Source organism: Nomascus leucogenys, chromosome 22a (assembly GCF_006542625.1).
Source record: "Nomascus leucogenys isolate Asia chromosome 22a, Asia_NLE_v1, whole genome shotgun sequence".
Classification (NCBI taxonomy): domain Eukaryota; kingdom Metazoa; phylum Chordata; class Mammalia; order Primates; family Hylobatidae; genus Nomascus; species Nomascus leucogenys.
Window position 1 is genome coordinate 74,487,559 of NC_044402.1, and position 13,172 is coordinate 74,500,730.

General features: G+C 37.0%; 1 protein-coding gene across 2 annotated transcripts in view; it reads right to left on the reverse strand.

The window, feature by feature from the left end:
- OLA1 (Obg like ATPase 1) overlaps positions 1 to 13,172 on the reverse strand; it is a 181,665-nt gene that overhangs the window by 72,520 nt on the left and 95,973 nt on the right. The gene's annotated exons all lie outside the window — the stretch shown is intronic.

Genomic DNA, 13,172 nt, shown 5'->3' on the forward strand with positions numbered 1-13,172 from the left:
AAATTCACTGAGTTTTGAGAACATTTCCTCTTTCTATAAGTGCACTAATTATATAAAGTAAGAAACCCTAAGATTTCCCACAGTCTGTGAAAGTGATCCTATCAGTCAAGAAGGTGGCCTACTTAGAAATCATAGCCACTTCTTTCAAAGGCTCACATTCCAAATAAGATGGCATAAATAAACACCAAAATAAAAAGTATACTTGACCAACTGCAGGATGGTCAACCAACTGACACCACACATACCATCAAGAGCAGCAGAAGAAAACTACGCTCATACAAGCATTAAAATCAAGTCACACATTTTCAAGTTGGGTGACTGAACAACAACAACAAAAAAGGCCAGGTGCGGTGGCTCACGCCTGTAATCCCAGCACTTTGGGAGGCCCAGGTGGGCGGATCACCTGCGGTCAGGAGTTCGAGACCAGCCTGACCGACATGGAGAAAACACGTCTCTACTAAAAATACAAAACTAGCCGGGCATGGTGGTGCACGCCTGTAATCCCCAGCTACCCAGGAGGCTGAGGCAGGAGAACTGCTTGAACCCAGGAGGCAGAGGTTGCGGTGAGCCGAGATCATGCCACTGCACTCCAGCCTGGGCAACAAGAGCAAAACTCTGTCTCAAAAAAAAGAAAGAAAAAGAAAAAAAAATCAAGTCCACATAAGGCTTCAGAATTCTCTCTTTTGGCCTAAAGGATCATTTAAGAACCTATCTTTTGTAAAAATAAAAACATAAAAAAAACCATACCTGAGGTTCAATAATTTCTTCTGTATTATTTCTTTTTCTTTCAAACTCAAAATAAAATTTAGTAGTCTATTTGAAATAGCACATACACTACATGATCACATTTGTATGAAGTCATTTCTCTCTCTTAATGACACTGACCAAATGCTAATGAGAATTTCTGGGAAGTGAGCTACTGAGTAATTTTTAAAAAACTTCTTCATCAGTTTTGTCTCATTTAAACTTTTTATAATAAACATGCATTGTTTATACAAAAACAAGTCATTTTTTATTGTTTGTTTGTTTATTTATTTATTTTTGAGACAGAGTCTTGCTCTGTCGCTCAGGCTGGAGTGCAGTGGTAGGATCTCAGCTCACTGCAACCTCCACCTCCCAGGTTCAAGCAATTCTAGTGCCTCGGCCTCCTGAATAGCTGGGATTTCAGGTGTGTGCCACCATGCGCGGGTTTTTTGTACTTTTAGTAGACAGGATTTTGCCATGTTGGCCGGGCTGGTCTCGAATCCTGGCCTCAAGTGGTCTGCCTGCCTGGCCTTTTTAAGTCACTTTTTAAAAAACACAATAGGCCGGACGTGGTGGCTCACGCCTGTAACCCCAGCACTTTGGGAGGCCGAGGAGGGCAGATAACCTGAGGTCAGGAGTTCTAGACCAGCTTGGCCAACATGGTGAAACCTCATCTCTACTAAAAATACAAAAAATTAGCCAGGCTTGGTGGCATGCGCCTGTGGTCCCAGCTACTTGCAGGGGCTGAGGCAGGAGCACTGCTTGAACCTGGGAGGTGGAGGTTGCAGTGAGCCAAGATGGCTCCACTGCACTCCAGCCGGAGTGACAAGAGTGAGACTACATCTCAAATAAACAAAACAAAAAACACAATAAACAAGTTTAATTTGCACAAGGAGAAATACTCACATAATGGGTAACTAAAATGTAAACTCTCATTTAAAAAACTATTCGTTATAGAAAAAAAATTAACCATAATAGGTTAAGCCGGATTCTATCACAGAGATTTCTTACCCAGCAATCCTACAGTGTTTCCTTTCACAGCAAAGTACTCTTTTCAAACCTTCTTGACTTCTCTCACATTTCTAGTGCTTTCTAGTTCTCCCCTGCTACCTTAACCTTCCCCACTTCACAGGGAAATGCATGCCATTTCTGGAGAGCCAACCCCCTTTTTGTTGTTACCTAACTTTTCCTTCTTCCCAGCAGTAAAATGGACAACATCACCCCTTCTACTATTTCTGGTTAATCTCTCTCCCATCTCTGTGCTGGATATTAGCCCCTCCCAAGGGAGTTTGCACCATAGATTGTTGCTTCTATTTCCTCAGACCTCAATCTATTACACCTCTCTCCTGTATTTGTATCTCCTCCATTTCCACTAATACTTTCTCATCAACATTTAAGCATGCTTAAGATTCTGCATTAAATCAATCATGTCATTCACCCTGGACATTAATTTCCCCACTAGTTATTGCTTTCATTCCTCCAGTTCAGAGCCAAGCTTCTTGAAGTGGCTGTCTACATGTGCTCTCTCCACTTTTTCCGCCTATTTACAACTCAATCCACTATAGTCTGACATATGCCAGCACCAAGCTAACAAACTGATCTTAGAAGGGACATCAGTGATTTGCCTTAATGATTTTAAATCTAACAGCCATTCTATAGGAATCTTGAATGACCACTCAGTAGCACCTAACTTCAGAGCACTAAAATAGTAGTCTCTTTCATTGCTTCTTTCTAACTGCATTCTCCTGATTTTCTTTTATTTTCTCTGGTCATTTCTTTTCTTGTTATAACTTCCCCATAAATGTTGATGTCTTTCTTAGCGCTCTTCTCTTACCCCTCTATTACACTTTCACTAACAGAATCTCCAACTCAGAACTCCCCTGAGTGGCTCCAATATACTCTGAGGCAGTATCAAATGAAATGAACCAAAAAATATTTTTAGTTAGTTATATAAACCGTTTCTAATATAAAATCTATTCACTAAGTGAATAAATGCAAAATGTCAATGCTTACTCTAAAATTATGACTTTTCTAATTTCTGTACCTCCCTTACTGAGGTCCATTCAAAACACATATTTACTTGGTGAGATACATTTGACTATTCCTATGGTACTGGACATTCTGCATGCCACTTATTTATTGGTATGATTTGGCAGAAATGATGAGTTGGCTCTTTTCAATGATTATAAATGGACTGAAGATTAATCAGTTTACTCATTCACTCAAGGCCTGTTCTTACTCCATAAAGATGTGAGTAAAAAGGATAAATCTACACTCTGTTTAGGATGCTGAATCTAACCTGAAGGACTTCAGAAACAAAAATATACTTTGGAAATTCAGAACTTCAGTGAACCGCTTTCCTATATTACTACTGAAACTTGGGTTGTATTCAGTTTTTAGAGTAAAGAATCCCTAGATAGACACAGAAATACATGATGTATTGAAGAGTACAGGCTTTATTCACAGCAATACTTATAAACCATCTGTCATAGAAAACCTGGGCTATAGTTTCAATGTGTTCCACAAAAGTTCATGTGTTGGAAACTTGGTCTCTAATGCAGCAGTGTTGAGAAGTGGGATCTCTGGGAAGTGACTGGGTCATGAGGGCTCTGCCCCGACAATGGATTAAGCCATTCATGGATTTTTGGGTTATCAAGGGGGTGGGCTACTTATCACCAGAGTGGGTTTGTTATAAAAAGTTCAGCCATCTCTTATGAGCTCCACCACCATATGATGACCTGTGCTGTGCTGCCTTGGGACTCTACAGAAAGTCCCCACTAGCAAGAAGACCCTCACCAGCTGCAGCCCGCTGACCTTGTACTTTCCAGGCTCCATGATTGTAAGAAATAAGTTTCTTTTCTTTTTATAAATTACTCAGGCTCAGGTATTCAGTTACAGCAAGAGAAAACAGATTAAGATACCTTGATATTCCACATAGCATGTCTAGAGTTTTCTTGGGAATAAGAGGGTATGTAATCAAAATAGACCTATTTGACTTATGCTTTTTCCATACTCTACCACTATACAATACAGAGATAAAGAATTCCTTGGTATATAAACCACTGCATAAACTGCCACCCTCTCAACACATATGCAAACCACAATATGCCTTGTTAAATATAAGTTTCCCAATTGGAGAAAGCCTCCTTATATATCCAACAATGTGCTAAGTCTGTGAGAATTAAAAACAAAAGTCAAAATAAAAGGATCTTAATCTCAGTAACTGGACAATCTGGTTAGGAAACAAATTGAACCTATTAAAAAGGGAGAGCAATATTCACTAGAAAAGACTTTAAATATAAGCATAATTAATAACAGGTAAGCAGCAAGGCCTTTAAAAATAGAAAAAAATTAGAATAGTTTAAGAAGATGAAGAAAGGCATGACAAGCAACAGGAGAAAGCATCAGATAAAAAATAAAATTTGAAATGAACAAAGCTTACTGGAGAGCTGATCACAGTGAGAAATTGTGTTGAAGAGTAGAAGATGATAAAAGGTGGGCATGGAGGATAGGGAAGTCCAAATATCAGGGTAAGTCTGGAGCTCATCTTCTAGTCAATAGGGAGCCAATCATGAGTGTTACATGAATGAGTAATATAGAAAGCAGTATTTTAGAAAGACTAACCAGAAGTAAAGAACCAGCCAAAAGGGAATCGCTGTTCTCCAAATACAATCAGAACGGCATTAGAATTCTGATGGGACACATGAAAACAGGATGAACAGTGCAAATTAACTCAAGAAAATGATGTCAACCAGATAACCACTTTTCTAAAATGCAAACTTCGGAAAAAGAAATAAAATTATTAGACAAGTACATGGTCATATCAAATCACAGCACCAAAACAAACTATATGCTACATTATTTTACGTTGCTTTCCAGTTTGTCCTATGCGTTAACAGTAAATGTTTTGAGTATTTATATTCTAATCCAGAGTCCCACCACAATCATTCAGAGGTTAGGGGCCAGATTCCTAAACCAATAGAAGATCAATTATTAAATACAATGTTAGAAATCAAGACAAGAATATCCTGCTAAAAAAAACTTTATGTTTTCAAATTTCCAATCCATTCTTCAGAACAAAGTATTACCTTATGTCAGAACTCTGGTTCCCAACTTCCTTATAGTTCTCTAGCTCATTAATATTTCAAGAGGAGGGAGAGAGCTAAACATGCATTGGCAGTTCATTTAATATCTATAGTTTTATTAATAAACACTTGAAAATACAAACTCCTATTTATTTTCCATAAATTACATGACAAAAATTCTTTATTGCATTGGAGTGGGAGTGGGGATGTGAACGGGGCGGGGGACGAGGTATAAAAGCTAGTTATTGCACACTCCAAAAGCTCTGATTTGAAAATATAGTTTAAGCCCTGGTTTACAGAAACACTTTAAAACTCTAGTCTTAATCTAGATAAAGCTCTTTACCATCTTGGCAACAAAAGCAATTTGAGCAAAACCATAATCTAATTTATAGCTCAACTTAAAGCTTGTAATATGTATCTTTGCATTAAGTAAGACGTGTAGTTTTAATCACTTTCCTTAAGTTAGAAAGTGGGGCCCAGCGCAGTGGCTCACGCCTGTAATCCCAGCACTTTGGAAGGCCTGGGCAGGCAGATCACCTAAGGTCAGGAGTTCGAGACCAGCCTGGCCAACATAGTGAAACCCTGTCTTTACTAAAAATACAAAATCAGCCGGGTGTGGTGGTGCCTGTAGTACCAGCTACTCAGCAGGCTGAGGCAGGAGAATTGTTTGAACCCGGGGAGGTGGAGGTTGTAGTGAGTGGAGATTGGGCCACTCCAGCCTGGGTGACAGAGTAAGACTCCGTCTCAAAAAATAAAAATAAAAAAAAGTTAAAAAGTGGGAGAAGAGCATCTCAATTTATTTATTCACTTCAAAAATCAATTTTCCTTTCTTAACAATATCAGGGAACAAGGCAAATTTTAGAATACACAAAATAACTAATAGCACATTCTGCTAACAAGATTCCACTCAAAAAGATGTAGGTTTATGTTTCTAGTCTTCAGAGTTTGAAACAAATGAAAAGAGTTGTATTAATCAGTGAATATATATTTAGATCTCTGGAGAAACAAAGTATTTTGTAAATATATAAAAATGGAAATAATTGGTCTAGTAATGTAAAGTGTTAATTACTTGATGCAAAAGCATAATGGAATAGTATAACTGGAATTGGTAGGTTGTACTGATTTCAATAAGATATCAATCAAAAGTAATCTCTAAAGTCTTTTTGTTTTCCATGGACAAGTCTATTAAAATAGATATAACAAAGGCCATAAAATAATCCAGTCTGTGCTACTGTCTAATCCAGTCTGTCTAATTGTTTAATGCTGGAGTAGAAAACAGAACTACAAGTAGCCAGAAGAATTGGCTTTTGCTTTGCTTCTCTCCCCTCTCCTCTTCCTTCCTCCTCTCTCATTACAGGATAACAGCTCTAAAACTGAATCTAGACCAAGAGGAATAAAACTACCATCCCTTTGACATATTCAAAAGTTGATTAACTTTTCAAAAAGCTTAGTAAAATAAAAGGCATATGTAGCTGACTTTGAGGGACTAGTCCAAAATTAAAGAAATTATAAATGATTCCTACAGGACTTTTACACAAAGTAAACTTATATGGGAGCAATCAAGCAAGGCTGTAAGTAAAAATAATTCCAAATCTTGAGATAAACAGATATTTAGCATAGGAGAGAATAATAAAGTGGGTCAATTCATTTCTGAGAAACCTTAAAAATTGTTATTTTCTTCTAATTTTGAGAGTTCTCTTAAATTAAAAATAATATACCTTTAAGCAGTGAAAAACAATATTGAATAGTAAGATGAGATAAAGAGAAAAAAGCAGGTAGAAAGACATGAAAAACATTAAAATTGGAGCTTATATTTAGTATAGTAGCAATCAAAAAAGCCTTCTAGTTATGACTGACACCACTTAACTGACAAGAAGCAACACATTACAATATTATACAGTGTAATTCTTCTAAATGTATAGAACACCAGAAAATTCTGCCTAAAAGTTACTGGTATTATACTTATATTGTAGATAATTAGACATCCACACCATTAAAGAATCCTTAAAGTCACTTAAAAGTTATGAATTATAACCCAGAGTCAACACCTGTACTTAATTATATTCAATTGCTCAAGGGTTTTAAATTTTTAGTTGCTGCAACATAGCAACTCTTTTCAAAGAAGTAGGCAAAAAAGAAGTATCTTAATGAGAACTAGCATTCGGCTTTCAGCAAGATTTTTCACTTCTTATTCCTTATTATGTAACAGATACTTTAAATGTGTAAAAGGCAAAATTAACCAATGTTATTTTGTTTTTGTTTTGAGACGGGGGTCTTGCTCTGTCGCCCAGGCTGGAGTGCAGTGGCACAATCACAACTCATTGCAGCCTTGATCTCCTGGCCTTAAGTGATCCTACTGCCTCAGCCTCCTGAGTAGGTGGAACTACGAGTGCCTGCCACTGAGTCTGGCTAATTTTTTTTGTTTGTTTTCAGTAGACATGAGGTCTTGTTATCTCGCCCAGGCTGGTCTTGAACTGCTGGGTGGAAGCAATCCTCCCGCCTCAGCTACCCAAAGTGCTGGGATTACACGTGAGCCACTGCACTCAGCCAATCAATGCTATTTTGAATTAATATTGAGATTCTGCCCTACTTCCAATATTGAGCTGACTGTTTCTGTTGTATTTACTCTTTGCAATAGCCATCTCGCTATTTTCTTGACTTACAAAACATCACTTAGCCTTCTGCCTGTAGAAATAGCCCTGTATAAACTGACCTTGCCCTCACCCTTCAAACCTTACCATCACCACTCTCCAGAAATCCTCAGCTCAAGCCAAACTCTTGTGCTGACTCATGAAGGTCAGAAAGTTCCTCATGTTCAACTATCACTGTATTTTTTTCCCACTGTGTTTTTTGGGCCTCAAAGATAAAAAAAATCCTTTCTTTCTATTACAAATTACATCCGTCCTTAAAATGTATAGTTTAGTTTCCCCTCATTTACAAGGCAATTCTAGAGGAATTCAGGTCTAAGAGGTCTCTACCATACCTGAGTCATAGAGGAGTTGTAGAGACTTGTTTGGAATAAAGTACAGTAAAACTGGTGGTTACATATTTTACCTTAAATATGGCTTCTGAGAAAATCCATTTTTACACCTTTCCAAGGAGTCATATTACAAGGAGGAAAAAAATGCAAACACAGAAATTAACAAAAACTAGAATTCTGTCTTTGTTAGCAATACTGTAAGATATGGATAAAGGGGACATGTGAACAATTCATTATTCAAGAAATAAACTAGAGCTTTAATTTTTCTAACATTGGCACCCACAATACCCATTTTCAATCAAACTGAATTACTCTCAATGCTTTCACTTCTCATATTCCATGCTGTTACTCATCCCTCTGCTTGGAATATTCTTCCTCCTCACTTCTGCCTTTCAAAAAAACCTTACATATCTTTCATGGCCTTAATGAAACGTCACTGAAATGGTATCTCCATAGCAATATGCCTTCTCTAACCATACCCTCTATTTGAACTGCCACAATAATCTATCCATTCTATTCATCTGACCTATAGCATGTACATCTAGTGTTAGAATATCTGATTCTATGCCTAGTTACCTAAACTTGGGGATTACGTGTATCTTAAATGTCTTTCTAGTTCCCACCAGTGCCCTGATCAGAGCTGATGCATAACAGGCCCAAAAAAGGGGTGAGCAAAAATACAAGTGAAGACACGACTGAAGAAGGAATCAATGAATGAAAGAATGCCTCGAGCAGTTATTGGCACTTAGAATGAAAAACTGTTAGAGGGAAACTACAGATTCTAGATGAAGCTAAACATGCAGCACAACAGAAAAAGATCAATTTCACAGCACACAATAAGACATTTAGTGAGCATTTCAAAGAAACTAGTGCTAAGCATATCAATCACAAAAATTACTAGAGAAGCAAAGCATAAAACATGGCAAACTACAGACTGCAATAGAAGACACAAGAAATTTCTTGTTATCTCTTCATCCCTGAATTGCTTAACTATTAGTGAAGGACAGACAATTATCTTCTGAAGACTTCTTGGGTGTTTGCATTAGATTACATATTTTAGTAAATACAAACAATTGTTTAAACGTATAAGTCAAATTAAGGAGTGGGAACACATACCTACATACTATAACTAAGACCAATGAATGTAGCAATAAAAAAAGAGAAAAAAGAGAGAGAGAGAAGGGATAGATCAGCATGAATCAGGATTAAGGAGGGGAGGCCCGCATAAAGACGAGGCCTTTCAGGGACAGATATTTGCAAAGGGACGCAGAGAGTAAAGAAGACATTCCAGCAGGATGGAAGTATAACAGAAGTGATTAAGGGTACATACTCTGGAATCAGAACATCTGGATCCAAATCTGGATTTCAGACTGACTGACTAGTTGTTGGATGAATTTCTCCATGCCTTAGTTTCCTCTGTAAAACGTACACAATAACAGTACCTACCTTCTAAGACTGTCCTGAAGATTTACAGTGATAACGTGTGTAAACAGCTTAGGACAGGACCTCATACAAAGCAGGCCCTCAATGTATTAACTATTAAATATATTTATAAATGAAAAGCTAAAGACAAGGTATATACCAGGGTTCCTCAACCTTGGCACTACAAACATTTTGGGACAGATAATTATTTGTTGTGAAGGGCTGACCTGTGCATTGTAGGATGTTTAATGGCACCCCCTAGCCTCTATAAACTAGATGCCAGTAACACACACACACACAAGCACCCCAGCTATAAAGATAAAAAACCTCCAGACATTGCCAACCTAAGTTGAAATGCACTAGTACATACTGAAAGACAAAAATTGTGCTATGTAGTAACCAAAAGATATTACCATAGGTTCAAATGTGTAGATGTCAATTGATGGAAAGGCTCTAACACCGAGCTGAGGAGTTGAAATTTAATCTCTTAGATGAGAAAATTCTATGGAGATTTTCAGAGACGTATTCTTGTGATCTTGCTCATGCTGGCTTGTTTGCTCCCACACTCTTTTTTTTTTTTTTGAGATGGAGTTTTGCTATTGTTGCCCAGGCTGGAGTGCAGTGGCGTCATCTTGGCTCACTGCAACCTCCACCTACTGTGTTCAAGCCATTCTCCTGCCTCAGCCTCCTGAGTAGCTGGGATTACAGGCACCCACCACCACACCCAGCTGATTTTTGTATTTTTAGTAGAGACAGGGTTTCACCATGTTAGCCAGGCTGGTGTCGAACTCCTATTGTCAGATGATCCACCCGCCTCAGCCCTCCAAAGTGCTGGGATTACAGGCATGAGCCACCATGCCCAGCCTGCTCCCACACTCTAAATGATTCTGTCAATTATGTTCAAGATCTAATAGCTTGGAGAGAGACTGACGGTCACAAAGTAGTTGACTGTTGGGTAGTAGTAACAGAAATGACATCAAAATGGTCAAATCTAAAAAAAAAAAAAGAAAACAAAGTAGAATTTACAAAGTTTTTTGGTCTGGTGGACAAGAAGAATGATAACAAACTGAGAAGAAATAAAATGTGGCCTGTCATCCACTTGGAGGTGTATAAATAGTTAAAAAGATATACATTTTAAGAGACATATTTAACAAATGTTTACTGGATGTTAATCACAAAGAGAATGGTGCCAGGAGCTGGAAGGCAAATTTCTGAGATAAGAAAAAGCAGAACACAACTAGTTTCTGCTTTCAAAAGTGATTACAGCCTAACAGGGGAGACAGATCAGTATATAATAAAAATAAGAAAGTAAACCCAAGATGAAGGGGAACAGGGAAGGAGTCAGTATTCACACAAGTTGATGGAAAAAGACAGCCCTCAAGGTTTCAAATTGGAGCACTGGTGTTATGTAGATGCCATTTAAAAGTTATACTAAGAGTCATGTACAGGTTTTGATGAAAGTATAACTATTTTTTAATCCCATATTTAAGTGTATTTTGATGCTGTGAGAAGAGAGAAAATACTGTCTCTGCTGGAATTTGAAACTAGTGTTTAAATGCTTGGAAAATGTAAACATGGGACAGGTATTAATCAGTCAAGTAAATGCATGGCTATTTAAAAATCTATTTTATAACCTTTATTCATAATGTCAACAGATTTTGACTTCTATCTAATTTTTCTAAGATATAGAAGGGGGAATACAGAAATGTAAGAGGGATGACTCACCAAGAACACCTAGTGTTATAATAGGAAGATGATGGTTTGACTAAATCCACATTACACAATAGAGATCACATTCTTGGGTCCAGATGAAAAGTACTGTGATGGTAGATGCCCTGAAACCAGATAATATACCTCACAAAATACACCATTAAATGCATTAACACACAGTTCTAAAATGAGAGTAGAAACATGTAAGAAAGGATAAGACCTAGGGAGATGAAGGACAAGCAAGCAACCACATCCTTTGGGAGCAGACTGTGTAAGGGAGGCCACTGCATCCCCAATACTTTTCTGATGTAACCTACCTCAACTGGCCCAACAAAATGGGTACGATCTACCTGAGATCTTTCTAGAATTTCTACTGCAATCTTATAACATCCTAGTCAGTCTACAAGATCTAGTCCTCAATAGTTAAGCTAGAGCTATCACCACCAGGTGGTGCCAAATCAAAGCCAGTATCAGAATGGATTTGGATGGGCCAGGACCTTGTGACACCCCTTATTCCCCTGTGGTCAGCTGTGCAGGTTCATCCTGTCATTTCATTCACCTAGAAATAAAGTGATCCCATATTTTATGCAAATGAAACTTTTGGATCCACACAACACGTTATGATACAGAAGGGGTGATTATTGTATTATATTCTTGGTGGGAGACAGGCAGTACAACCGGGCTGTTTTAAGACTAATTACAAATGAATACATTTAAAAAATTTCTTTCCTGCTTTATGCTATATTTCATTAATATAAACTCAGATACAGTCTTGAAAGTAATCAGAAAATCATAAATAAGAATGCAGTGTACAAAAAGTTCTGACATCATCAAGACTTTAGTTAAATATGAGTACATTTAATGCATCAAGACTCTTACTGAGGAGCCATGATCTTTACGCCATGATTTTCCACAAAAGTGAAAGGATATTATCACTGATCCTCCTGCAAAAAGTTCAGTGATCCCATTAGCTCTTTTGTCTATAGAACTATTTTGTCTTTAGAGCAAAAGCAGGGGGACTATTGTAATAAAGTAGAGAAATCTCTCCACCTATTTACCCAATGTAAAATCAGAACAACAAAAAAACTATGAATATTTATTTAAAGTCCTCTAAGAATCACCTCAAATTTTCCAGTAAAAGACTTCATGGCAAACTTATTCCCCTCCATTTCCATCTAATCCCCCCCACCATGGGATTTTAGCACTGCTAATATGTTATACCTGTCAAGATCTGATGACTGTATGTTATGTATTCATCTGAACAGAACCACTACACTTAGTTACAGGCTATCATCAACCAATTCATTCTCTTGCTAAAATCAAGTCATCCAATTACTCCTTGACTAATCAAGGCTGTTTTGGCTTTTTCTTTTTTCAAAAGGTACTCAACAGCATAAACAGTTCACTTACAAGAAATGGAAAGGGGCTAATCAGCAGAATTATTGTTTTGCTGCTACAATTTGCAGTATTTAAATTTAGTTGCTGATTGGACTGAAAGTTTTATGATATAGCATATGAAACTAGTTTAATACAACTGTGAAGCTGTGTAGCTGTATTGTCTTGCCACGGCTATATTGGTCTACTTTGTAGGATAAATAAGTGACTACTTTGTTTAAAATAAGGATATTTAAAAATAATAAGTTTTAGTGTACTTTCCCACATACACTCGTTTTATAAACAAAGGTACACAGCTATTCATTCCCCAGTATTGTTTATAAGGTTAGCACCTGCATGCAACACCATACACGTGTGTGTTACATGTGTACAAAAAAACCCACAACTGCTTTGGTTTTTCATCTACATTTATTTTGGATTTTAAGCAATAATAAACTAAGGACAGAATTATCATTTAAGAAAATAAGACTTATCTAAATGTTTAAAATAAATACATGTTACCGCTTATATAATAAAATGATTAACATTACTTCTAAAATGGGGAGTATTACAATTATAAGAACAATTCTGGGTGCCATAAACTATAAAATTATTATCCATCAGTATTGCTATACTTATCTATACAGAATGTCTGAGAGAACATCTAACAGAATGACTAATGTTGGAATATCAGACTAAAGCCTTGAGTTATATTTATTTTATATTTATGTTATGTATATATTTATTACAAAGTATTTAAAGAAAATGTTTTTATATGTCACACCTTGATTAAAATCTTCAGAAAATTTTGGAAAGAGATGAGATCCAGTCTTGAGACTGAGATTTATTTATTTCGT